Below are 20,401 nucleotides of genomic sequence, written 5' to 3'. Positions count from 1 at the left end.
AAATATTGTTATTGTCGTCTAAACCACTGATATTTCACACTTGATATTAGTCAGGATTTTCTTATTCAATATCGAAGAGGTTTTTAGGATATGAACTAGATTTTTCAAATTGATGTTTATAGTGGTTATTGGTTAATTATTATGAAAACTTTTCATTAAAATTAATTAGATTTTTTTTTTATAATTACCTTAGTACTACATTTAAGGTAAATATTCAATTTAGTACATTAGTTTTTTAAAAATATCCATTCAGTCTCTATTCTTCAAAAAAGTATTTAAATTAGTCATTTATGTTAAGGCTCATCTTATCGTGTCAAATATTATTTACGTGTTAGAGAGAGATAAAATTCGAGTGTTGTGTGACGTGATAAGTAAAAAGTGGATTGACAAATTAGTAACTACATTAAAAAATATATATAAAATTAATAAAAAAATATTTTTTATATAATGGTATAAATAATTATAATTTTTAATAAATAAAAAATGATTGAATTTTTTTAAAAAAAATATGAATAATATAACCATTTTTGTCTTTTACAACAATAATTATAAATTAAAATATTTGATAATTGTAAACATATCTTAATTCAAACATGACATATATTTTTTTATTTTTAAAAATTAATTTATTTGATATGACTGGTTAGATAAACATAGTTTTAAAAAAAACAAGCTAATTATATCCTGTTTTAATTTTTTATAACTTAGAAAAAACTTATATATATATATATAATCTGAGAAAAATAAATAAATTTAGCATATAAAAATGTTTACTTAAAAAAAACTATTTATATATATAATGTTATTTATTGGTAATATTTTTATATGATATATATATATATATATTATTGGTAATATTTTTCTTTATCTTTTTATCAAAATTTAGTAAATGTTAACTATGTTTTAGATTTGCTGATTAAATCATTAAAATATATTTTTTATTATATTAAAGAATATATTTTTTACAACTTTTAAATACAAGATTTTTTTTTTCGTAACTCTTACGGTTAACGTCTCAATTTTTTTTTTTTATTAAATTTGTAAAATAAGATTAGATTAAAAAATATAAACAATAATTATGACAATTAGTTTGGAATTGAAAACATAAACCGTAATTGTGGTAATTACAAATAAGAATTGGGTTTCGGAGTTGTGCTCTTCTCTTCCATTCTTCATCTTCTTCCTTCATTCTTCATTCTTCATCTTCTTCAATTCCTTCAATCAAAGTCATGAACAATTTTTTGGTAGAACTTGTTGTTCCTCTCTTTTAGGTCATTCTTCCATCTCTCTCCTCACAAAAATGCTTCACGCACTCTCTTACTTAAAGATTAACCATGTCGAGTCTAAACCCTCTTCTAACCCCATTCCCATGCTTCACACTCTCAAAATCGCAAAATCCACCACAATCGCAAATGGGAGCAACATGATGCAGATGCATACCTATAGGCACACATTCCCACTCAAGGAAACAGACGACCCTTGTATCCCCTCACAACCCACCATCCAAGGACGTTAACGAGAAGAAGAAACCCTAACCCCCACACTTCATTAATTTATGCCAAACTCAATCTTATGTCATCTCACACAATACTCAATCTTATGTCATCTCACACAATACCCAATCTGATGTGTCTTTAAATTAACAGTCCACATGAACAATTATCTCTACCACATCAGCAACACTTAACAACGTAAGGTGAAACATAATAGAAAGAACCAATTTGCCACATTTGCGCTTGCTCTGTGCTGCTCATGGTTACGAACCGCCGCCCCTGCTCACCGTTGCCCCTTCTTACCTCGCTCCCAAGCTTCGTTCTAAAACTTTGCTTCGCTTTGAACCCTTGCTCCGCTTACTATTTGTGCCGCCACATGCACCTGCTCTTTGTTGCTTTAAACCCTTGCTCCGATCACCGTTTGGGCCACAACACACGCCCACTCTATGTCACAGCATAGGTCGCGACAAATCCAAACCACGCGCTAGTCGTTGCTCTAAACTGAACACCACCGCTACACCTCTGAACCCCCCTTCCCCACCGTCATTAACCACTCTGCACAGCTTTTGAAACTGACATTTAAGGTTATTGTTTTACTTACTATTTAAGCTTTTAATGGATATGAGTATGTATGTTTTCAAAGTGTTCATGCTAAGTTCGGGGATATCCGACATTCGACAATTTTGATCTAGTTTTTAATGAATTAGTTAATATTTGTATATATGGAACACGTTGATGCTGAGTTTGGGGGTGTTCAACCTTCAACAATTTTTATTTAGTTTTATAATGAATTAGATGGTATTTATATATATTAAATGTGTTGATGTTGAGTTTGGGGTGCTAGACTTTCGACAATTTTTATATAGATTTTCTTAGCTTACCAGTTCTATGGATCAGAGTGGTATTAATACACCGCGTATAAGTGATGCATACAAAAGAGGGGTGGAAAAATTCAAACAATTTTCCTCCTTGCATAAGAAACCTCCTAACTATTTTAAACACATTATAGATATGTTAGACAATTTCATTTAACATTTATTATTACTTATAAATTACATAATGTTATGTGTTCTAACATGAAATCTTATTATTTCAGTGCTTATTTGGATATAACATGTTGAGTGAGAGCGGAAATGCAAACGCAAAAAAACTTACTTAGATGCACCTTAAGGTATTTAAAGTATACTTGTTCCCTTACTTTAATGTGTGTCATTCATTCATTTAATAACATTTATTTTGACTTGTAGTGCAATAAACAATTTTGAAATTATGAGCGCAGTTACTATGTCATGCATTGGATGTCAACTATTGTGAGAGTTGTAATTGATAGAGGTTGGGATCAGGTAATACCTCAATACACAAAGACATTAAAATTTGATGTTTATTATTTATGGATTAATTAAAAAAAAAATTAAACGTCACAGTTTTGCATAAGAAACCTCCTAACTATTTTAAACACATTATAGATATGTTAGACAATTTCATTTAACATTTATTATTACTTATAAATTACATAATGTTATGTGTTCTAACATGAAATCTTATTATTTCAGTGCTTATTTGGATATAACATGTTGAGTGAGAGCGAAAATGCAAACGCAAAAAAACTTACTTAGATGCACCTTAAGGTATTTAAAGTATACTTGTTCCCTTACTTTAATGTGTGTCATTCATTCATTTAATAACATTTATTTTGACTTGTAGTGCAATAAGCAATTTTGAAATTATGAGCGCAGTTACTATGTCATGCATTGGATGTCAACTATTGTGAGAGTTGTAATTGATAGAGGTTGGGATCAGGTAATACCTCAATACACAAAGACATTAAAATTTGATGTTTATTATTTATGGATTAATTAAAAAAAAAATTAAACGTCACAGTTTTGCATAAGAAACCTCCTAACTATTTTAAACACATTATAGATATGTTAGACAATTTCATTTAACATTTATTATTACTTATAAATTACATAATGTTATGTGTTCTAACATGAAATCTTATTATTTCAGTGCTTATTTGGATATAACATGTTGAGTGAGAGCGGAAATGCAAACGCAAAAAAACTTACTTAGATGCACCTTAAGGTATTTAAAGTATACTTGTTCCCTTACTTTAATGTGTGTCATTCATTCATTTAATAACATTTATTTTGACTTGTAGTGCAATAAGCAATTTTGAAATTATGAGCGCAGTTACTATGTCATGCATTGGATGTCAACTATTGTGAGAGTTGTAATTGATAGAGGTTGGGATCAGGTAATACCTCAATACACAAAGACATTAAAATTTGATGTTTATTATTTATGGATTAATTAAAAAAAAAATTAAACGTCACAGTTTTTCAATGACTCTTAGCCACTAGACTTGGAAGCACTGGAGTATACCAAAACAACATGGTCAAAATATTTTGTAACTATATATAACACCTTAGGATAGATAAATGATTAGAATGACATTATATGTTTTTTTGTTGAAATTTTTTATATATAATTACTTGTGTTGAACTTTTTGTTATACTTATATTTAAATTATGATGTTATATGTAGCTAGAATTTTGTTATGATGCATGAATTTCGTGGAAACTTGATACATTATGCAGGACGAAAGCATATATTTAATTCAAAAATTTATAGAAAAAAATCATTTTTAACGACGGCTCTAGACCAAAATAGTCTTCAAAAAAACCCCAATCAGACACTTATAATAACAGTTCCTGAATAGGATCGTCTTGGGTAGAATCGTCGTTAAAAGTGGCTTTGATATGACTTTTTTTTTTCTTTTTTCCCTATATTAACGGTAGTTTTTATAATGATGGTTATATAACCATCACTAAAAAGTCAATGACTTATAACGACACCCTCAGTAACGTCGGCTATAAAATCGTCTTCAAATGCTATTTTTAACAATCGTTAAAAGTTGTTTTTGTAGTAGTAGTTGTCTCCCTTTCATCAATAATATTTCATAAATCTTCTTAACTAAAAATAGAATAATAATAATTTGAGTTAATGTTTTTCAATATCTAAAGATTAAATGAAATTTTAATTTGAAGATTAGTAAATTACTTACTTTTTCTTGTCACCATTAAAATCTTTTGGTTTATTTTCTTTAGCTTGGTCCATTATCTACTAGATGAAATCCATGATTGATTTTTCATACGAATGTATTCTAAACATGTGCATTGTAAGAAATGCACCCTTCAAAATATGATAATACTCCTCCAAAATTCTTTATCCAAAATTATCTTTTCAGTTGAATTTGCTTCCCTTGTACTTGCAAAAGGAGTATTCTTTCATTCATCACTAGTAAAAATTACATTCAGAGGGCCTTTATAGTCCAAAAAACAACATAATCTTAAGTAAGATGTGGTAAAGCGAATTAAGCCCAACCTCAAGAAGTCTTTTCCCTTTTTGTGAAGTGATACAATAAAAAAATCAAAGATGTCCTTGAATAAATATAAGTAGTGATTTTTCTACCTTTTGGAATAGTATTTTGATGAACATGTATCTTCTTTTCAAAGTCTTATCACATCAAGCCAATACAATGTGTTGTACATGTGATCCAATAAAGTCTATTCTTTTTCTTCATTATCAACTCACCATTTGCATTATAGTTGACAACAACCTCAAACATTATTTTTTAGTCATATTTTTTTTTTCAATTTTTGCATCATTATCTTCAATATCAAACCTTGTTTTTCTTCATTAATCTTTGTTGTAAACCTACAACAACCTCAAACATTGTTTTTTTCTTCATTATTCACACTATGTAAGAAATTACATCCTTTTGAGTTCATTTTAAGTGGTGATTCAAGTAATAACCCCCTAACAATATAGTATTTTTGAAAAAAATTGCACTCTTGGATCTCAAACAATACATATTTCATGCTTCCAAGTCAAGTTTGTTCTACTACATGAATCTTTTTTACCATTTTTTTAGAGCAAATATTTTGTAAGAAGGAACTTTCATTATTGTCAGAAGTAGCAACAATATCACTAGAGCGGGGATTAGAAGTGCTAACTCCCGAAGCCATTATAATGGTGCTTCTACGTTTTGGTTTCTAAAATCAATATAAGAAAAGAAAATAAGAGGCAAAAATGAAAAAGATAAAAATGATATGAAAAACATGTGACATCCAAAGTGAAGAAAGAGTTACAAACATTATGGCGAACAAGAAGATGAAAGTGCAATGTTGTCAATTCATGACGTTGTTGTTGTTCGTTATTGTGATGACAAGTGGTTTTCTTCGTCAGTTATGTTGTTGCAAAAAGGAGATGCGAAATCAAAACCAATTGTAACTTCAGTCATGACTATGAATGGTTTTTAGTAACAAGGAGTTGCAACAAAATTGTGTCTATTCCTTGAATTTGTGAGTCTGAATGGTTTATGAATTAAGAAGGAGAAGAATCTATAATGTTACAACAAAAAGAAATTTAACTTTATGTAGTTATACATGGGATATTATGTGCGAGAAAAATGTTATGTTGTACTTGGATTTTAATTGAAAACTCATTGACTCTAAAAGGTGAATTAATGTTTGGAAATGAAATAAAAAAGATACAAGAAAACAACGATTTTTACAACTCCACTATCTTACTTGATGATCCACATGATTTTACTATGTCATGATCACATGTGGAATCTTGATCAGAATTATTACGCAAAATCGTGAAATTGCAAAATTCCACTATGATAATGATGATTTTAACTAAAATTCTATTTGATGTTCTATTTATCTAGATCAAATTCAATATAATATTTTTTTTCATAAAATACTTAAAAAAATATTTATTACCTTAATTTTGTTATAGTTTTAAAGTATAATTACTTTTTTCGTCCCTACATTTAAGGTTAATATTCAATTTACTACAATGATTTTTAAAAAAATATGTAATTTGGTCATTTCTGTTAAGTTTTCACAAATGGCGTTAACGGATGATGATTTGGCACACAATGTCATTAATATGCAAACGTGGATTGTACACGTAGGCACCAATTTTTAGGGTTTTTTCTTCTTCCCTCTATCTATTCTCTCGCGTCAGATCCTACACTCCACCTTACCGCTTTGATTTTGGACCGTTAGGACCTCCACTCCACTGTTAGGGTGTTTTCCCCTTCGTCGATTTTAGGGTTTCGTCTCAATGATCGATCAAAGTGTTTTCCCCTTCTTCGATTTTAGGGTTTTCTATTCAAGTAGAGGAGGCATTGTTCCTGCTTCAATCAAACAAACCTTATTGAAAATATTGGTTCTAGCAAGCACGCAAATCTCGTACGCGGCCTTCTGCTTTTGTTCTTGCATTTCGAACACCAACCTTTGCGTCAGGAACCACACCAGGAATTACACAGCATACGTCGTTGTGGAATTACACAGCATACGTCGCCGTGGGACTTGCTCCACGATGTTGCGGTTGCGGTTACAGTTAGATTGGCTGTTGAGTGAAATGTTGTCAGCGTAGAACTGTTGGATGAGCCTCTTGAGAGATGTGTTGGGAACCAACTATGTGTTTGCTAGCTTCTCCCTTGTTTTGGGACATGTGGTGTTCCCTCAGTATCACATGACTTTCAAAGTATCTACAATAGTAGAATTGGATAAATAAATATGAGAATAAGAGAAATTGTTAGATAGCGGGAAATTATATTTTAACCTAATGCTTGAGATTGGATTGGGAGGACCTGATATAGATGCTAGAGAAATAGGGAAGTGTTGATGCAAGGGGGAAGGATGAAGACTCTGATAGGATGGGAAGAATGAATGGAGGGAAGAGAAAGGGATTACACATAGATTGCAGCTATACATAAATTTGACATATTGTGTGCCACATCATCACCTATTAACGTCGTTAGTGAAAATTTGACAGAAATGACCAAATTGTAGACTTTTAAACAAACTTTGGGACCAATTTAATTTTTTTTAAAAATCACTGAAGTAAATTGAATACTAATCTTATAGCTAATGTTAACAAAATTTGATAGGGATAATAATGATTATATGAAGTTATAACTTGATTGTTGGAATAAATAAAAATTACCTTTTTTATATATAAAGTTGTTGACGGTATAAAACTTTATAAAGGATACACCAGTGTAATTTTATATTTTCTTTAAATGGATGTTAAGTTTTTTGTATTAGAGTCGTGACAACATTTTTCTAAATTATTTCAAAGATAAAAATATAACATAAAGCAAAGTTGTAAACATTAGTTAATATAAAAATTAAAAGAAGAAGAAAAAGATAAACATGAATGTCATATTCAATCAAAAGTAAGAACAATCACAAAGAAGAGGAAAAAAAATACATGGAAGGAAATAAAAAATGAAGATATTCTGGAAGCAAATTAGCCAACGTATCCTTCATTCTCGTTACAAAAGAAGTGAAATTGTGGTGATAAAAAATAAAAGTGTTATTACGTAGACAAATATGTGAAGGGAGAAAGAATAAAAACATTAAAATATGTATCACATTTTTTATTATGTTAAAATAATATAATTTCATAAGAATAATATTAAAAAAACATTAAAATAATATAATTTATAAAACATATATGTAATTTTTTGTAAATAATTAAATTTAAAAATTAAAGTGACTTCGTATGGATTTATATATTTTTTTTAGTTCTAAAGACTAATAATATTTTACACTTTTAAGAGTTAAATTTTGCGTTTATTCTGAAATCCTATTTGGATTGAATACGCGGTTGTATCAATTGGTGTCTGAAGCTCCACAAAGTCTTTGAATACGTGTGGGGACAAGGTATTCAATTAATTATTATGACAAAAACTCCATTTTTGTCTTCTACCCAATGTACTAATTAATTATTAATTGATCTTCTTTGTAGTATAATTTTAAAAGAAACCAACTCATGATACAGTGAATTAGTGTGAGATATGAGTATGGTAAATAGTTTTTTTTTTTTTAGTATGGTAAATAGTGATCAATATACTAATCACAATTAACTTCCAAATGTTTTTCACATAAAAGATTTTCAAAAAAATTAGTTTTAATACAATAATAAAAAATCGAATGGATTTTATACAATAAGTTTATTGTTGTTTTAATAGTTAAAGCAAGCCATTAATTATCTATATGGATTACTTAACATGGATAATTAAAGCAACGTGACAATTATTTATTTGACATTTTTTTTCATTTTTATTAATTTTGATTTAGTACATTTTTAGGACTTTTGTTCTTAGTACATTAGCTAAAGTTTCTAGATATATCAAGTTTGGTTCTTATCTGTTTTTAATGCATTCTTTGAATTATCATAAGGATGATATGATTACAAATTTAATAATATTTTAGTGTTTACCATCATTTATAACATATAAATTAATGATGATAAATAAATTTACATATATAAATATTTTATAACTCGTTATGATATTGAAGAAAAATAGTTGAATTGATTATTTTTTTAAAATTATATAGTACTTTTAAAATTTATGTAATTATATTTTTTTATTGTTATTTTACATTAAAGAAAAAAAATGTATTTTTGGGTGTTGAATTGTAGATAAATATCTTTGGTTTTTAATTTTTGTAAAAAATTGTATTTTATAAATTTTTAAACAAGTGTAAGTATAGTTATGGGTATACCTGTAATCCATTAAAGATGAAAATAATACATAAATTTTATACCTTCGAATATTGGAGACAAAAATAGTATGAGTTCTTATTTTAAATTAGAAACATATATATTAAACTCACGTTCACATGATCTTGTTGTAGTTTCCAACCTAAATCTAAGCATTAAAAATACATTTTTTGAGGTATTTTTCTCCCAAACATATATAAACCATAATATACCTTAATGAATAATAATCACAAAATATATATATATATATATATTAAAATAATAAGCTTTTTTTTACAAGAATAAAAAATGTATTTGTCCTTGTGGATAATAGTAAAACAATCCAAATAACTAAATACAAGTTATGAGAAAATATAACGACTGAAACACATAAAAATTTGAAATTAGACTTATCCATATCAAAATACACAAAAGAAAAAAAATATTAATCTTAAAATAGTCATCTCTAAAATTAACCTTGCATCTTTAGACCCTAAATAAATATGACAATAATAGAAAAAAAATGTGAAGAAAGCAATTGCAACCTCCACAAGTGTTTCCATTAATTTAATTCTAAAAATGAAAAATTAAGGGTGAATCTTCTTTGTTTTGTGAACTCCACACACAAAATATTAAAATATTCACACAAAAAAAAAAATACAAATCACAACATTATATTCACACACAATTACTCTTACTTTAAATCATTTTAATTATTCATTTTTTGAATGATTTTTTCGCTGGTCAGATGTCACTATTGTTGGTATGAAACCAGACCAATAAAGTTGGGCTGACTAGACACTATGTTTAGTGAGTGGGCTTAATCATTGTGTTCCTTTTATAATCTCTATTTAAAGAGATCATTGTACTTGTAATTGGTGTGCAACAAGATAGAATGAAAACCTAATAGTTGCCCATGTGGATGTAGGTTGCAGTTGGCGACCGAACCATGTTAAATCTTGTGTTGTTTATTTTTTGCAGTTGATTCGTGATTATGTGTGTTGCTTCCGCGTGCGTTTTTCCTATCAAGTGGTATCAAGAGTTTTGGTTCATTTACACACTAGAGATCCGGTCAGCAGAAATTAATCGACGAGACGTGAAAATTGCGGCTGCAGTAGCATCCCAAAGTTAGGGTTTCAGAGGCGGCACCAACATCCCAAAGCTAAGGTTTCGCAGGGGCGGCAACAACATCCAAAAGCTAGGGTTTCACAAGGACAACAATAGAATTCCAAAGCTAGGGTTTCACAGGGGCTGCAGTAGCGTCCCCAAAGCTAGGGTTTTGCAGAGGCGACAACAACGTCCCAAAGCTAGGGTTTCACAAGGGCTACAGCGGCATCCCAAAGTTAGGGTTTCACGGTGACCCAAGATTTGCAACAGTCCAGACCCGCGACTCGCGGTAGGTGCGCACAGTAGGTGGTGCAACGTGTAGTGGTGTGGGTCGCGACAGGAGTGGTGGTAGCTTGCGACGTTGTGCAGGTGGCTTGCTCGGAGTAGGGTCGTGTCCAGGCAGTGCGACAGAGTGCGCCAGTAAGGCGGCAGATCGTGTTTCATGGCGAACAGGTGCAGGTGCTTGCGGTGAGCGAGACAGCACGGAGGTGCAGTGCGATGACAGTGATGGAAGACGCAGGGTGGCGCGTGCAGCAGTGACGGTGCGGTGCTAGGCGCGAGATGTGGCTGTTTTTCGTTGTGGCACGAAGTTAAAACAATTTAGTTACTTAGCACATTAATAAAATGAATTCGATCTTAGCCGGACTTATGTCAGTGGATATTAAGTTCGATGATGAAGTTCAAGCTTTACTACTGATATCGTCATTACCTGACAGTTGGTTTAGAACGGTTACAACAGTTACCAGTTCAGCGGGACCCATGGATTCACTTTTGAGAAGATTTGTGATCTCGTTCTTGGCGAGGGCGTCGGAAGAAGGAGTTCTGGGAATTATCTAGGGAATCGCTAAATGTCATCATAGGTAAGAGAAATATCAGAGGTAGTGGGAGCAAGACCAAAAGAAGGAGTCTTTGGAAAGGTAAGACTAGAAGACAACAAAACTCTTGATGTTACAGGCATGGGTGACATAGTGTTAAAGACGTCAGTTGGATTCTGGACTTTGAAGGATGTCAGAGTTGTTCCAAGCTTAACGAAAAATTTGATTTCTGTTAGGCAGTTGGACGAACAGGGACATAATGTGAAGTTCGTTCGGAAATCAGTAGTGAAAATTCGTCTAGGGAAATATTGTCATGGCCCGCGGAAGAAATAGAGGTTCGTTGTATATGGCCGGATTACCGTCTGAGGGAGTGACCATCCCAGTTCGGAAGATAAACAAGGTCCGGTTCACAGAATCTCGTGGGCAGAAGAGGGTTGTCTTTACGAGAGAGAAACTCAGCCACATGTCAAATTCAGGATGAACGAGCATGGAAAGGTTCAGGTAGACCAGTCAGAGGTACTTATGGTAGTGGGAGCACGGGTTGTGCTTCAGCTGAGGTTCCTAGATGACAGTGGGTTAGGAGAACCACTATTCCAGCTGTTGAAACATCTCCAAAAAATTTTTTGTTGAGTATGGAGTATGTTTGTTCTCAGGCTATTCCAAGATCCGGCAATTCGTGTAAGTGGGAGCCGGTAGGAATAGAGGACGGGTCAATGGCAGTTTCAGTCATGACGAACGTGTTGAAACTCAAGGGAGTTTCAACGAAGTCTTCAAGATTATTAAGAAGGCTGGTGGCAACTAGAGGTGGAACATTGAGTTCCGTCGACAGATTACAGAAGTACATGTACACAGTTGAAGCGCATGTGAACATTGTTTCGTGACTTCAAGTGGGAGATTGTTGGGTATGAAGTCAAGACCAATTGGGTTGGGCTGACTAGACACCATGTTTAGTGAGTGGGCTTAATCATTGTACATAGTTGAAGCGCAGGTGAACATTGTTCTGTGGCTTCAAGTGGGAGATTGTTGGGTATGAAGCCAATACCAATTGGGTTGGGCTAACTAGACACCATGTTTAGTGAGTGGGATTAATCATTGTGTCCCTTTTATAATCTCTATTTAAATAGATCATTGTACTTGTAATTGGTGTGCAACAAGATAGAATGAAAACCTAATAGTTGTCTGTGTGGATGTAGGTTGTAGTTGGCGACCGAACCATGTTAAATCCTATGTTGTTTATTTTCTGTAGTTGATTCGTGATTATGTGTGTTGCTTCCGCGTGCGTTTTTCCCATCAACTACAACTCTCATAACTTAATGGTATTACACAATTTAAGTTGGATGATGATAGCAGTTAATCAACTTTGGGGTTGCGTGTAGGAGAATTGTGAAAGCAAAAGAAAAATAAAAATTTTAAGAGCGGCAATGTAGATCACATTGAAGTCTTTACAATGGTACAACTGAAGATATGGTCATGGATAACTTCGAAGGTACGCTTAGCTTGTTTCTCTTATTCAGACTAGTGCCTTGAGCCAATGCTTTGCATGAAATCTATTAAAAAGCTTTAGCTCTGGGGTTTGGTGTTAGTTTTGTGTTTTGTAGTCTTGTGTTTGAGAGTAGTTGCTTTGGCAGAGTAGTTTTTTAAGTTTGTTGGTTTGTTTGAGTTTAAAGCTTGTCTCCTTTTTGTTAGGAGATCTTGTTATGCTTTCTTGTATAAGAGTTAAGGTATCCTTGATATACTTCTTTTATTTATTCTTTTTTTTTAATAAAAAAAAGTTAGATGATGATGTTGGGACACAAGTTTCATCATGACCAAGAACACGTTACTAAGTGTATCCTTTTATGGATTATCCTATCTCTCATGATAGACTCCTTAACACATCTACTTGTTGGATTGATCTTTTATAAGTTTGTGTGAGTTTCTCTCTCAAATATATTTGACCTCACTTCCCAACAATATATTTGATTTTCATATTACAAGGATATCAGTTCTCTCACCATCGTATGGTAGTCAAAAAAACATTAAGACATCATCATTCTTAACATATTCTAATTATAGAAGAAGCTTTTACATGATTCCTTTTATATTTTTCATCCCTTTGTTTGTGTGGCAAATCTCTTCATTATAAGTAAACTTGCCTACCTCAAAACATTAGGTAAATAATGTCATTTGAATTTTATTTCACGATCTTCAGTATTCTCACGGCAGAATGTCCCATGTCACTCTCTTTACCTTGTACTTTTGGCGTCTCAATAGATCATTATGTCTCTATATTCATATAAAATGAAAATAGTTTTCATAACTAAAATATCACTACTCAATCACACAATATTATTTGTAGGTTATAACATTTTCCTTATGTATAACTCTCTGAAGACTCAAGTATATCTATTTACCATTGTTTCTTTTGAACAAGGGTCCTAATGAAAAGTTGAATTATCTAACTATTATTTTGCTGATAAAAAAATAGTAAAAGTATGAAGAAAATGTGAAATATTTCAATTGCAGATGAAAATAACTTGGCCCAATACAACCAAGGTGCAATTTGAACATAAAATTGAATGATTTGAAATTGGATTTTAAAGCATTTCAATATCTTCTTACTTGAAATTTGAAATGAGAATAATTGCATAAAGATAGTTGCAACATAATAATTCAACATTTTAATTTATTATTTGGAAAATTGTCTATTATACTTTAGTTTATTATAAATTGATACGTATAAAAATGTAAGCAATTAGATATTTAAATATACTAAATTTTAAATAATATTTTTAATACTATTTTTCAACTTTTTAAAATAATAGTTTCACAATTAATTATCTTTCAACTTTAATTTATACTCATTCTTCTTAGAATTAAATCAATAATATTCTAATAATTTCAAAATATTACTTAATTGATTTTATTTTATTTTAAATCACATTAATTAAATCTATTATAAAAAAAATTATTCTTTCTCATTTACTTTTGAATCTCCTATCTTTAATAAAAAAATTCAATTTTTATTCAGTTCTTTCTTCTTCTTCTCCTACATTCGATCCAAAAGTATAATTTTTCAATTCAGACTAATTTGTGGTCTGCTGGTGACGGTGAAAACCCGCTTCATTTCATCTATACTTGTGAAATGAATGGTATCTGACAAAGACTTTTGTTCATGTCTTGATTACCAATAGTTATTTCAGAGAGAGAAGTTGGAAAGTAACTAATAGCAACCATAACTAATTAAGGAGAAAGTTTGAGCAATAAATTAGTATATATTCAGATAAAATACACACAAAAAGCTACTACAATGCTGTGAAGGTTTACTTTAATATCTCTTTGTTGGGAAAATAAAAGAATAAGTCAAAATAGGTGTTAGTAACTTTAAAAATGGATTTGTAGTAACCTACAAAGTGAGTCACGAGACACTTCTATACTTATAACATTTGAGGGAGCACAAACAGACAACTTTCTACACGTGTCGCTCTCACGAATTTTTGAAGAAAATAAACAAAAAATGAAATTTATCAGAAGAAGAATGTTTACTGAGGCTTTAGCTGGGAAGAAAACGAGCCCATGATTCTGCTGGCCCAAAATGAGTGAACAGGCCCAATATGCATAGGTGGAGGAAAAATTAGGGTTTCTGAATGTGTATTTTGTGTGCCTAGCAATGGTTTTTCCAAAAGCATGTATGGCTGTGCAAATGTCGATTCCAGCAGGTGTTGCAGAACAATGACAGAGCACCCTTCAGGTAATGGTTTTTGAATTTGAATTTCCGCTTTCTAGCGTTTTTTCCGCTTTCCCCATTCTCTCTAAACCTAATTACTCTCCTTTACTCATTTTCACCAATTCGAAAACTTTAGAGATGCCGTATTTGAAAGCATTTTTCCCCAAAACACCATTATTTTTCACTATATATACAGTGTTGTATAAAACCATTATTTCATTTTTGTTCGGTTTTGTTCTTTTCATTTGACATCGAACGAGGTAATCTTTATACCGTTTCTAGGGTTGAGTTCGTGTTCTAGGGTTGTAAGCATGTGTTCATTTCATTTCTCTTTATTTTTGCCTTTTTTATATTTTGTTCTTTTGATTTGTTCATCTCATCTACTTTTTCCGTGTATTTTACCTCTTTTTTGTTGAGTTCGTGTTTCAGGTTTGTAAGCATGTGTTCATCTTATTTCTCATTTTTGGCTTTTTGTTCATCTCATCCAACTTATTCAGTGTGTTTGTTTTTCATCACTACTGTTGAGTTTAAAGATGGCAAACAGTTTCTCCATGCATTCAAGCAGGCCCTGCAACTGTTCAGGTCGTATTCTATCCCTTTTTTGGTTTTGTTCTCTGTTTTTTTTATCAAAGTTACGAACTTTGATCTTCTCTGCCATCCTTTCATTTTTTTTTTGTCAATATGTTTTCTCATGCTTTTTCTCAATATTTTTTGGTCTTTGGTTCTCTTTTTCTGATAAAAAAAAACTTTTTTCTAACATGCAAAAGCTTTCTTAAATTTATTTTTGTTTCTGTTCTATGTTCTTTTTATCAAAGTTTCAAACTTTGATCTTCTCTACCATCCTTTCATTTTTTGTTTGTCAATATGTTTTCTCATGCCTTTTCTCACTTTTTTTTGGTCTTTGGTTCTCTGTTTCTGATCAAAAAGCTTTCTTTCTCACATGCAAAAACTTTCTTCAATTTTTTTTTGTTTTTGTTCTCTGTTTTTTTTTTATCAAAGTTGCAAACTTTGATCTTCTCTGCCATCCTTTCATTTTTTTGTTTGTCAATATGTTTTCTCATGCTTTTTTTTCTCAATATTTTTTGGTCTTTGGTTATCTGTTTCTGGTAATAAAAAGCTTTCTTTCTAATATGCAAAAGCTTTCTTAAATTTATTTTTGTTTTTGTTCTATGTTCTTTTTATCAAAGTTTCAAACTTTGATCTTCTCTACCATCCTTTCATTTTTTGTTTGTCAATATGTTTTCTCATGCCTTTTCTCACTTTTTTTTGGTCTTTGGTTCTCTGTTTCTGATCAAAAAGCTTTCTTTCTCACATGCAAAAACTTTCTTCAATTTTTTTTTGTTTTTGTTCTCTGTTTTTTTTTTATCAAAGTTGCAAACTTTGATCTTCTCTGCCATCCTTTCATTTTTTTGTTTGTCAATATGTTTTCTCATGCTTTTTTTTCTCAATATTTTTTGGTCTTTGGTTATCTGTTTCTGGTAATAAAAAGCTTTCTTTCTAATATGCAAAAGCTTTCTTAAATTTATTTTTGTTTTTGTTCTATGTTCTTTTTATCAAAATTTCAAACTTTAATCTTCTCTGCTATCCTTTCATTTTTTGTTTGTCAATATGTTTTCTCATGCTTTTTTTAACTCTTTTTTTTGTCTTTGGTTCTCTGTTTCTGATAAAAAAAGCTTTCTTTCTCACATGCAAAAGCTTTCTTAAATTTCTTTTTCTATTTTGTTCTCTGTTTTTTTTTTTTCAAAGTTTGCAACTTTGATCTTCTCTGCCATCCTTTCATGCTTTTTCTCAAATTTTTTTGGTCTTTAGTTTTCTGTTTCTCATCAAAGGTAATTTCTTTTTGAATTTGAATTGTCCATTGTTATTGGTTTTGACATTTGTCATATTGGTTACTGCTTATATTTAGATATTTTATATTGGTTTATTAGACTTTATTGTGTAGGCTGCATTTGAAGAAGAACGGTTTGAAGAACATGTTGTTGCTTATTGTGTAGGCTGCATTTGAAGATCAATGTGTAGGATCAAAGAATTTTCAGATGTAGGATAGATACAAGGATAAAAAGAATTTTGTAATTGCTTAAAGACATATTTTATATACTCTGATGAAAGAAGTCTATATCAATGTAAAATCAATTTCTTTGATTGTATAAAAAGACATTTTGTATATTTTGATGAAAGAAATCTATATGAATTTAAAATCAAATTTTGATGTAAACTGTTTAGATTAGATTCAAGGTCATTTCCTTTGTTTTGTGTATAGATATGAATATTTTGAGATTGTTTGAAAACTATTTTCTATTGCATTGTGTTTTGGAAACCACAACATGTTAATAACATAACATTACATTTAGATGATATAAAAATAAAAATATAATGACATTGATTTTCATTCAATATTATTTAAATCATTTTATGAACATTGAATAAATTAGAAGGCCTAAGAATTAATGAATAATAAATAGTAGTGTTGCAGTTATACCAAATAGTAATATGGAAAATATTTCTAAGTATAGATTCATAACTGAACTTAAGACGAGTTATACAAAATAATAGCATTGTAGTTGATCATTATCTCTTTTGAAGGTTAAAAAACTTCATCCAATCATATTTCTCAACTAGCATAAGTATAAAAGTATTTGTTATGTGCATAATCCATTTCAAGATAGAAACAACAATATAATATATTGCAGTAGATTTAAACTATTCTGCAAAACAACGTTATTCTTTTTATATTATTGTACTTATATATTGATGTTATTTATTAATGATTACTCTTATGAATGACATATTATGTATTGCATTGTATAATTGTGTATTGCTATTTTAAAGGTTTGTATCTTTTGATCCTCAATTTCTAAAGTAGCAAAAATGTAAAAGTATTTCTTTTGTGCATAATCCATTTCAAAATAGAAATAACATAATTTCATCCATTGTTCTTGACATATGAATTTTCATTCTCTTTAGTTTATATCTCTGCCCTGCATTTCAAATATTTGTTCTTCCTAATTGTTTTGCTTCTATTGGATTATGCACTTGAGATTATATGCATATTATGGTTTTTAGATTGATAATAGTTCTGTCACATGTATTTTGCACTGATTTCATATGGATGTTCATGCTATTTAGTTTTCATATGGTTTTCAGATTATTCTAACTAAAACTACTTTGTTATGTGTAGGCTATATGTGAAGAACACTTTGTAGTCGCTGCGTATTAAATTTTATATTTGTAGGATTGATACTGGATGAAATAAATATGTAATTGTGTAAATACACATTTTGTATAGTGTGATCAATCTCCACCTCGGATGCAAGTCTTTATCTATGTAAAATCATATTTTGTATAATCCCAATTTTGCTTAATTAGTCTAATTCAGATAAAGTTATTTTTCATAATCTGCACGTAATAAAATTTTTAAGTTTTTAAAAATCCAAAATAAATACAAATCCTAAATGGTTTTATTTCATACTTAAAAATAATAATCTAAAATAAATACAAAATCTAAATGATCTAATGTTGTATTTAAATAAAAATATGAAATAATTTAAATTTCTAAATTATTCAAAATCCTAAATATACTCAAAATCAAAAAAGTTTTAATGCCATTCCTAAATAAAAATAAAAAATCAATATAATTTCTAAATTGTTCAAAATTCTAAATAAATTCATACCTTAAATTATTTAATGTCATTATTAACTAAAAATATAAAAATAATAAAATTTCTAAGTTTTTCAAAATCCTAAATAAATACAAATCCTAAATTATTTTATTTCCTACTTAAATAATAACCTAAAATAAATACAAAATCTAAATGATTATATGTTCTACATAAATAAAAATATAAAATAGATTAAATTTTTAAATTATTCAAAATCCTAAATCAAAACAAAATTAAAAAAGTTTTAATGTCATTCTTAAATAAAAATTAGAAATCAATAAAATTCCTAAATTATTCAATGTCATTATTAACTAAAAATCTTAATTAATTAAATTTCTAAGTTTTTCAAAATTTTAAATAAATAAAAATTCTAAATTATTTTATTTCCTTCTTAAATAATATTCTAAAATAAATACAAAATCTAATGATTTAATGTTCTACTTAAATAAAAATCTAAATTAATTAAATAAACACAAATCCTAAATCATTTTATTTCATACTTAAATAATAGTCTAAAATAAATAATATTTCTAAAAATTTTAAAATCCTAAATAAATACAAAATCTAAATAATTTAATGTTTTACACAAATAAAAATTTGAATTAAATTAAATTTCTAAATTATTCAAAATCCTAAATAAATACAAATTGTAAATTATTTTAAATTATAAATAAATACAAATGTTAAATTATTGAATGTCATAAATAAAAATTTATAAAAATAAAATTCCTAAATTATTCAAATGAATATTTGAAATAAATAAAATTTATAAAATATCCAAAATCCTTAATAAACACAAACCCTAACTTATTTTATGTCATACATAAATAAAATTTCAAAAGTTTTTAAAAATCCTAAATAAATATAAAATCAGAAATTATTTTTTTCTACTTAAATAATAAATTTTAAAATAAATAACATTTTTAAGTTTTTCAAAATCCTAAATAAATAAAGATCCAAAAAAATTTAATGTCATTCTTAAATAAAAATAGAAAATCAATAAAATTCCTAAATTAATTGAAATTCTAAATAAATCCATTTCCGAAATTATTTATTATCATTCTTAGATAAAAAATATAAACTTAATAAAATTTCTATGTTTTCCAAAATCTTAAACAAATACAAATCTTAAATTATTTGATTTCTATTTAATCTCAAAGAAATAAAATTTCTAAAATTTTCAAAATTCTAAATAAATACAAAACCTAAATATTTAATATTGTACTTAAATAAAATAGAAGTAAATTAATTTAAAAAATTATTCAAAATCCTAAATAAATACGTGCCCTAAATTATTTAATGTTATTCGCAAATAAAAATTTGAGGAAAATAAAATTCTTAAATTATTCAAAATATTAAATAAATACAAATCTAAATTATTTAATGTGCTATTTAAATAAAAATTTGCAATAAATAAAATTTCTAAATTTTTCAAACCTCTAAAAAATCAAATGCTAAATTATTTAATGTTCTAAAAGTGTGAAATAAATAAAATTTTATTCAAAATCCAAAATAAATACACATCTTTTACATTTACATTTATATATATATATATATAAATTATATTTTTATACAAAAATAGTGAAGAAAATGCGCCAAATAAACAAAACTTGGAGCGTGATGAAAGAATTTAAGTATGTGAAATAATTTCAAAGAAGGCGATAAAATTATTTTTTAAACAGAGGTTAACATACCCAATAATAAAATTTGAGTTATTCGTCTTTTATGATGAATCATTTTTTTACATAATTGTTTATTGTTACTTATTTTTCATAAAATTTGTGTCAATTTGTTGATACTTGAACAATTTTTTTATGTGTATTATTTATCTTTATGTATTGTATATATTAATTTTAATATGTTTAGTTTTTTTATTTATTCGTATATGTTGATGGTTATTTCCTATATATTAATATCTGTTTTGTAATTTTTTTATTTATTTTCTTTACTTACATTTACATTTATATATATTTTCTTTACAAGCTATATTCATGCATTGTTTATATTAATTTTAGTGCATTTAATTTTTTTTATTTATTCGCATATGCT

The 20,401-nt window shown here is 28.7% G+C and overlaps 1 long non-coding RNA gene across 3 annotated transcripts; it reads left to right on the top strand.

Moving 5' to 3' along the window:
• Positions 1-14,565: 14,565 nt before the first annotated feature.
• Positions 14,566-18,037, top strand: LOC137818125 (uncharacterized). Of its 3 annotated transcripts, none has more exons than XR_011082035.1 (3): positions 14,566-14,717; positions 15,227-15,275; positions 17,872-18,037. It is a non-coding gene; the product is annotated as an uncharacterized lncRNA (long non-coding RNA). The 3 variants fall into 3 exon arrangements; XR_011082036.1 differs by having other exon boundaries at positions 15,123-15,275; XR_011082033.1 differs by lacking the exon at positions 17,872-18,037 and adding an exon at positions 16,688-16,895.
• The last annotated feature ends 2,364 nt before the right edge of the window (positions 18,038-20,401 follow it).

This window comes from Phaseolus vulgaris, chromosome 11 (assembly GCF_000499845.2).
Source record: "Phaseolus vulgaris cultivar G19833 chromosome 11, P. vulgaris v2.0, whole genome shotgun sequence".
NCBI classification, from domain to species: domain Eukaryota; kingdom Viridiplantae; phylum Streptophyta; class Magnoliopsida; order Fabales; family Fabaceae; genus Phaseolus; species Phaseolus vulgaris.
Note: the sequence above shows the minus strand (reverse complement) of the source record. Positions and strands in the feature narration are given on the sequence as shown.